Genomic DNA, 9,080 nt, shown 5'->3' on the forward strand with positions numbered 1-9,080 from the left:
ACTAGCAAGAATCTTAAAACCTATGTATTGATATCTCTCTGGAGTTGAATCAAGAGGGTGTAAAGCGGCATAAACACAGCAGGGAAAAGCAGCTCAACCCTATTATCAAAATAAATTACTTAAAATGAACCCCATAAAACAAAGACAGTGAAAGAGAGAGAAATTCTTACAAAATCCGTTCGGGGGCTCTTATGCAACCTGTATTGACCATATCTAGACCCACAGCTGGATGAGACAAAAGGCTGGACACTCTTGGGGCTGAGAGGTTGTGTGAGGTTGGGTGAGGAAACGCAGACCCTTTAAAGTAATACCGCGGGGTACCCACCCCATGGGTCCCAAATCTCCAGGTTCAAGGGCATCTTCCTACATTGAAAACGTGCATGGGAAACCCAGAAGATGGTACACCGTGTGATCGGGAAAGGTTTCTAAAACGCACCTCATTTCTCCTCTCCTTGTGCTCGGGTTCGCCATTCCAGCCGCTTTACTAACAATCACCCTACTTGGAGAATCAGCACCTGGAACCTCCTGTTTGTTTTGTACAGGTTGCAATTTGTCCTGAGGATGAACGGGAAGAGGGGAAACCAACGAGAGACTAGCTCTAGGTGTTGGGACAGGCACAGGTCACTCTATTTCCCCATCAGGAAGAAGAATGAAGCACAGGCTCAGCCTGCCCCCCGGAACCAGAATAGGGCCTGAAGCAATCCTGCGCTTTTGCGGCCAGCTCCCCAAAAAGCGAGTTGACAAATGGAGCTCAGGGCCACTGCAATTCACAAACCTGCAGAGTTATCAATGATAACTCTCGTCCACAAATATATTGAGGGAAGGCAACGAAGAGGATTTGAAAGCAAGGCAGAATTGCAGGAAACAGATTTCAGGAGGTAGATTCGACTCGTCTTTAAAGCACATGAAAAGCGGCAAAACGTTGACAATGATGCCCTTGGCCAAAAAGGGCGTATGCGTTTTTTCCTGAATATATTCAGGAAAAAACGCATACGCCCTTTTTGGCCAACCAAGCAAGCCGGAAGTGCAAATCAGCACTACAAAGAAGTCTCGCTTGCCATCGGTCAAAAGGGCCACGCTGCAAAAAGAGTAAACACCAGAAACGCAGGACAGGCCATGGAGACATGGGAGCCTTGCTAGGCTGAGGGGTGGGATGTCAATTGCCAACAGCCACTCTGGAGAAGTGTACGGTGTGTCCTGAAACATGTAATAAACACAGCTTACAGAGCATAGGGCACTTCCACTCATGGGCGTATAAATTGGGAAAACTAAAAATCAACAAGACACAGGCACCCCAAAGTTTAGGGCTTCTCTGTGTACAAGAACCTCCACTTAGGTACACCTTAAACATGCCAGGAAAGAGAAAAATGGATAAAGAAGTTGTGGTACTTAGGCACAATGGAATATCACTCAGCCATGAAATCAATGTCATAAGGCTAGTAGCAGCATGATGAGTGGATTTAGGGACGAGGATTCTAAGTGAAATAAGTCACACAGAAAAAGACAATTATCCTAAGATATCACTTATAGAGGGCATGTCGAAATCGCTACACTTGAACTGAATTACAAAACAGAACAGAGTCACACATTTAGAAGAAACACTATGGCTGCTTAACGGGAAAGGTGAGGTGGGCTGATGCATAAAACAAGGGTTTGAAATTAGCTCACATACCGTTCCATAAGCCAAATATGTAACAGACAAGACCTCCTCCCTGCTCAGTGAACTGGACTCAACACCCCCTATTCACCGCACAAGAATATATCTGACTAGCAAGAATCTTAAAACCTATGTATTGATATCTCTCTGGAGTTGAATCAAGAGGGTGTAAAGCGGCATAAACACAGCAGGGAAAAGCAGCTCAACCCCATTATCAAAATAAATTACTTAAAATGAACGCCATAAAACAAAGACAGTGAAAGAGAGAGAAATTCTTACAAAATCCGTTCGGAGGCTCTGATGCAACCTGGATTGACCATATCTAGACCCACAGCTGGATGAGACATAAGGCTGGACACTCTTGGGGCTGAGAGGTTTGGTGAGGTTGGGTGAGGAAACGCAGACCCTTTAAAGTAATACCGCGGGGTACCCACCCCATGGGTCCCAAATCTCCAGGTTCAAGGGCATCTTCCTACATTGAAAACGTGCATGGGAAACCCAGAAGATGGTACACCGTGTGATCGGGAAAGGTTTCTAAAACGCACCTCATTTCTCCTCTCCTTGTGCTCGGGTTCGCCATTCCAGCCGCTTTACTACCAATCTCCCTACTTGGAGAATCAGCACCTTGAAGCTCCTGTTTCTTTCGTACAGGTTGCAATTTGTCCTGAGGATGAACGGGAAGAGGGGGAACCAACGAGAGACTAGCTCTAGGTGTTGGGACAGGCACAGGTCACTCTATTTCCCCATCAGGAAGAAGAATGAAGCACAGGCTCAGCCTGCCCCCCGGAACCAGAATAGGGCCTGAAGCAATCCTGCGCTTTTGCGGCCAGCTCCCCAAAAAGCGAGTTGACAAATGGAGCTCAGGGCCACTGCAATTCACAAACCTGCAGATTTATCAATGATAACTCTCGTCCACAAATATATTGAGGGAAGGCAACGAAGAGGATTTGAAAGCAAGGCAGAATTGCAGGAAACAGATTTCAGTAGGTAGATTCGACTCGTCTTTAAAGCACATGAAAAGCGGCAAAACGTTGACAATGATGCCCTTGGCCAAAAAGGGCGTATGCGTTTTTTCCTGAATATATTCAGGAAAAAACGCATACGCCCTTTTTGGCCAACCAAGCAAGCCGGAAGTGCAAATCAGCACTACAAAGAAGTCTCGCTTGCCATCGGTCAAAAGGGCCACGCTGCAAAAAGAGTAAACACCAGAAACGCAGGACAGGCCATGGAGACATGGGAGCCTTGCTAGGCTGAGGGGTGGGATGTCAATTGCCAACAGCCACTCTGGAGAAGTGTACGCTGTGTCCTGAAACATGTAATAAACACAGCTTACAGAGCATAGGGCACTTCCACTCATGGGCGTATAAATTGGGAAAACTAAAAATCAACAAGACACAGGCACCCCAAAGTTTAGGGCTTCTCTGTGTACAAGAACCTCCACTTAGGTACACCTTAAACATGCCAGGAAAGAGAAAAATGGATAAAGAAGTTGTGGTACTTAGGCACAATGGAATATCACTCAGCCATGAAATCAATGTCATAAGGCTAGTAGCAGCATGATGAGTGGATTTAGGGACGAGGATTCTAAGTGAAATAAGTCACACAGAAAAAGACTCTTATCCTAAGATATCACTTATAGAGGGCATGTCGAAATCGCTACACTTGAACTGAATTACAAAACAGAACAGAGTCACATATTTAGAAGACACACTATGGCTGCTTAACGGGAAAGGTGAGGTGGGGTGATGCATAAAACAAGGGTTTGAAATTAGCTCACATACCGTTCCATAAGCCAAATATGTAACAGACAAGACCTCCTCCCTGCTCAGTGAACTGGACTCAACACCCCCTATTCACCGCACAAGAATATATCTGACTAGCAAGAATCTTAAAACCTATGTATTGATATCTCTCTGGAGTTGAATCAAGAGGGTGTAAAGCGGCATAAACACAGCAGGGAAAAGCAGCTCAACCCCATTATCAACATAAATTACTTAAAATGAACGCCATAAAACAAAGACAGTGAAAGAGAGAGAAATTCTTACAAAATCCGTTCGGAGGGTCTGATGCAACCTGGATTGACCATATCTAGACCCACAGCTGGATGAGACATAAGGCTGGACACTCTTGTGGCTGAGAGATTTGGTGAGGTTGGGTGAGGAAACGCAGACCCTTTAAAGTAATACCGTGGGGTACCCACCCCATGGGTCCAAAATCTCCAGGTTCAAGGGCATCTTCCTACATTGAAAACGTGCATGGGAAACCCAGAAGATGGTACACCGTGTGATCGGGAAAGGTTTCTAAAACGCACCTCATTTCTCCTCTCCTTATGCTCGGGTTCGCCATTCCAGCCGCTTTACTAACAATCACCCTACTTGGAGAATCAGCACCTGGAACCTCCTGTTTGTTTTGTACAGGTTGCAATTTGTCCTGAGGATGAACGGGAAGAGGGGAAACCAACGAGAGACTAGCTCTAGGTGTTGGGACAGGCACAGGTCACTCTATTTCCCCATCAGGAAGAAGAATGAAGCACAGGCTCAGCCTGCCCCCTGGAACCAGAATAGGGCCTGAAGCAATCCTGCACTTTTGCGGCCAGCTCCCCAAAAAGCGGGTTGACAAATGGAGCTCAGGGCCACTGCAATTCACAAACCTGCAGAGTTATAAATGATAACTCTCGTCCACAAATATATTGAGGGAAGGCAACGAAGAGGATTTGAAAGCAAGGCAGAATTGCAGGAAACAGATTTCAGGAGGTAGATTCGACTCGTCTTTAAGCACATGAAAAGGGGCAAAACGTCGACAATGATGCCCTTGGCCAAAAAGGGCGTATGCGTTTTTTCCTGAATATATTCAGGAAAAAACGCATACGCCCTTTTTGGCCAACCAAGCAAGCCGGAAGTGCAAATCAGCACTACAAAGAAGTCTCGCTTGCCATCGGTCAAAAGGGCCACGCTGCAAAAAGAGTAAACACCAGAAACGCAGGACAGGCCATGGAGACATGGGAGCCTTGCTAGGCTGAGGGGTGGGATGTCAATTGCCAACAGCCACTCTGGAGAAGTGTACGCTGTGTCCTGAAACATGTAATAAACACAGCTTACAGAGCATAGGGCACTTCCACTCATGGGCGTATAAATTGGGAAAACTAAAAATCAACAAGACACAGGCACCCCAAAGTTTCGGGCTGCTCTGTGTACAAGAATCTCCACTTAGCTACACCTTAAGTATCCCAGGAAAGAGAAAAATGGATAAAGAAGTTGTGGTACTTAGGCACAATGGAATATCACTCAGCCATGAAATCAATGTCATAAGGCTAGTAGCAGCATGATGAGTGGATTTAGGGACGAGGATTCTAAGTGAAATAAGTCACACAGAAAAAGACACTTATCCTAAGATATCACTTATAGAGGGCATGTCAAAATCGCTACACTTGAACTGAATTACAAAACAGAACAGAGTCACACATTTAGAAGACACACTGTGGCTGCTTAACGGGAAAGGTGAGGTGGGCTGATGCATAAAACAAGGGTTTGAAATTAGCTCACATACCATTCCATAAGCCAAATATGTAACACACAAGACCTCCTCCCTGCTCAGTGAACTGGACTCAACACCCCCTATTCACCGCACAAGAATATATCTGACTAGCAAGAATCTTAAAACCTATGTATTGATATCTCTCTGGAGTTGAATCAAGAGGGTGTAAAGCGGCATAAACACAGCAGGGAAAAGCAGCTCAACCCTATTATCAAAATAAATTACTTAAAATGAACCCCATAAAACAAAGACAGTGAAAGAGAGAGAAATTCTTACAAAATCCGTTCGGGGGCTCTTATGCAACCTGTATTGACCATATCTAGACCCACAGCTGGATGAGACAAAAGGCTGGACACTCTTGGGGCTGAGAGGTTGTGTGAGGTTGGGTGAGGAAACGCAGACCCTTTAAAGTAATACCGCGGGGTACCCACCCCATGGGTCCCAAATCTCCAGGTTCAAGGGCATCTTCCTACATTGAAAACGTGCATGGGAAACCCAGAAGATGGTACACCGTGTGATCGGGAAAGGTTTCTAAAACGCACCTCATTTCTCCTCTCCTTGTGCTCGGGTTCGCCATTCCAGCCGCTTTACTAACAATCACCCTACTTGGAGAATCAGCACCTGGAACCTCCTGTTTGTTTTGTACAGGTTGCAATTTGTCCTGAGGATGAACGGGAAGAGGGGAAACCAACGAGAGACTAGCTCTAGGTGTTGGGACAGGCACAGGTCACTCTATTTCCCCATCAGGAAGAAGAATGAAGCACAGGCTCAGCCTGCCCCCCGGAACCAGAATAGGGCCTGAAGCAATCCTGCGCTTTTGCGGCCAGCTCCCCAAAAAGCGAGTTGACAAATGGAGCTCAGGGCCACTGCAATTCACAAACCTGCAGAGTTATCAATGATAACTCTCGTCCACAAATATATTGAGGGAAGGCAACGAAGAGGATTTGAAAGCAAGGCAGAATTGCAGGAAACAGATTTCAGGAGGTAGATTCGACTCGTCTTTAAAGCACATGAAAAGCGGCAAAACGTTGACAATGATGCCCTTGGCCAAAAAGGGCGTATGCGTTTTTTCCTGAATATATTCAGGAAAAAACGCATACGCCCTTTTTGGCCAACCAAGCAAGCCGGAAGTGCAAATCAGCACTACAAAGAAGTCTCGCTTGCCATCGGTCAAAAGGGCCACGCTGCAAAAAGAGTAAACACCAGAAACGCAGGACAGGCCATGGAGACATGGGAGCCTTGCTAGGCTGAGGGGTGGGATGTCAATTGCCAACAGCCACTCTGGAGAAGTGTACGGTGTGTCCTGAAACATGTAATAAACACAGCTTACAGAGCATAGGGCACTTCCACTCATGGGCGTATAAATTGGGAAAACTAAAAATCAACAAGACACAGGCACCCCAAAGTTTAGGGCTTCTCTGTGTACAAGAACCTCCACTTAGGTACACCTTAAACATGCCAGGAAAGAGAAAAATGGATAAAGAAGTTGTGGTACTTAGGCACAATGGAATATCACTCAGCCATGAAATCAATGTCATAAGGCTAGTAGCAGCATGATGAGTGGATTTAGGGACGAGGATTCTAAGTGAAATAAGTCACACAGAAAAAGACAATTATCCTAAGATATCACTTATAGAGGGCATGTCGAAATCGCTACACTTGAACTGAATTACAAAACAGAACAGAGTCACACATTTAGAAGAAACACTATGGCTGCTTAACGGGAAAGGTGAGGTGGGCTGATGCATAAAACAAGGGTTTGAAATTAGCTCACATACCGTTCCATAAGCCAAATATGTAACAGACAAGACCTCCTCCCTGCTCAGTGAACTGGACTCAACACCCCCTATTCACCGCACAAGAATATATCTGACTAGCAAGAATCTTAAAACCTATGTATTGATATCTCTCTGGAGTTGAATCAAGAGGGTGTAAAGCGGCATAAACACAGCAGGGAAAAGCAGCTCAACCCCATTATCAAAATAAATTACTTAAAATGAACGCCATAAAACAAAGACAGTGAAAGAGAGAGAAATTCTTACAAAATCCGTTCGGAGGCTCTGATGCAACCTGGATTGACCATATCTAGACCCACAGCTGGATGAGACAAAAGGCTGGACAATCTTGGGGCTGAGAGGATTGGTGAGGTTGGGTGAGCAAACGCAGACCGTTTAAAGTAATACCGCGTGGTACCCTCCCCAAGGGTCCCAAATCTCCAGGTTCAAGGGCATCTTCCTACATCGAAAACATGCCTGGGAAACCCAGAAGATGGTACAGCGTGTGATCGGGAAAGGTTTCTAAAACGCACCTCATTTCTCCTCTCCTTGTGCTCGGGTTCGCCATTCCAGCCGCTTTACTAACAATCTCCCTACTTGGAGAATCAGCACCTGGAACCTCCTGTTTGTTTCGTACAGGTTGCAATTTGTCCTTAGGATGAACGGGAAGATGGGGAACCAATGGGAGACTAGCTCTAGGTGTTGAGACAGGCACAGGTCACTCTATTTCCCCATCAGGAAGAAGAATGAAGCACAGGCTCAGCCTGCCCCCCGGAACCAGAATAGGGCCTGAAGCAATCCTGCGCTTTTGTGGCCAGCTCCCAAAAAAGCGAGTTGACAAATGGAGCTCAGGGCCACTGCAATTCACAAACCTGCAGAGTTATAAATGACAACTCTCGTCCACAAATATATTGAGGGAAGGCAACGAAGAGGATTTGAAAGCAAGGCAGAATTGCAGGAAACAGATTTCAGGAGGTAGATTCGACTCGCCTTTAAAGCACATGAAAAGCGGCAAGACGTTGACAATGATGCCCTTGGCCAAAAAGGGCGTATGCTTTTTTTCCTGAATATATTCAGGAAAAAAAGCATACGCCCTTTTTGGCCAACCAAGCAAGCCGGAAGTGCAAATCAGCACTACAAAGAAGTCTCGCTTGCCATCGGTCAAAAGGGCCATGCTGCAAAAAGAGTAAACACCAGAAACGCAGGACAGGCCATGGAGACATGGGAGCCTTGCTAGGCTGAGGGGTGGGATGTCAATTGCCAACAGCCACTCTGGAGAAGTGTACGCTGTGTCCTGAAACATGTAATAAACACAGCTTACAGAGCATAGGGCACTTCCACTCATGGGCGTATAAATTGGGAAAACTAAAAATCAACAAGACACAGGCACCCCAAAGTTTCGGGCTGCTCTGTGTACAAGAACCTCCACTTAGGTACACCTTATGTATCCCAGCAAAGAGAAAAATGGATAAAGAAGTTGTGGTACTTAGGCACAATGGAATATCACTCAGCCATGAAATCAATGTCATAAGGCTAGTAGCAGCATGATGAGTGGATTTAGGGACGAGGATTCTAAGTGAAATAAGTCACACAGAAAAAGACACTTATCCTAAGATATCACTTATAGAGGGCATGTCAAAATCCCTACACTTGAACTGAATTACAAAACAGAACAGAGTCACATATTTAGAAGACACACTATGGCTGCTTAACGGGAAAGGTGAGGTGGGGTGATGCATAAAACAAGGGTTTGAAGTTAGCTCAAATACCGTTCCATAAGCCAAATATGTAACAGACAAGACCTCCTCCCTGCTCAGTGAACTGGACTCAACACCCCCTATTCACCGCACAAGAATATATCTGACTAGCAAGAATCTTAAAACCTATGTATTGATATCTCTCTGGAGTTGAATCAAGAGGGCGTAAAGCGGCATAAACACAGCAGGGAAAAGCAGCTCAACCCCATTATCAAAATAAATTACTTAAAATGAACGCCATAAAACAAAGACAGTGAAAGAGAGAGAAATTCTTACAAAATCCGTTCGGAGGCTCTGATGCAACCTGGATTGACCATATCTAGACCCACAGCTGGATGAGACATAAGGCTGGACACT

The sequence above is a fragment of the Eubalaena glacialis genome, chromosome 1 (assembly GCF_028564815.1).
Source record: "Eubalaena glacialis isolate mEubGla1 chromosome 1, mEubGla1.1.hap2.+ XY, whole genome shotgun sequence".
Lineage (NCBI taxonomy): Eukaryota > Metazoa > Chordata > Mammalia > Artiodactyla > Balaenidae > Eubalaena > Eubalaena glacialis.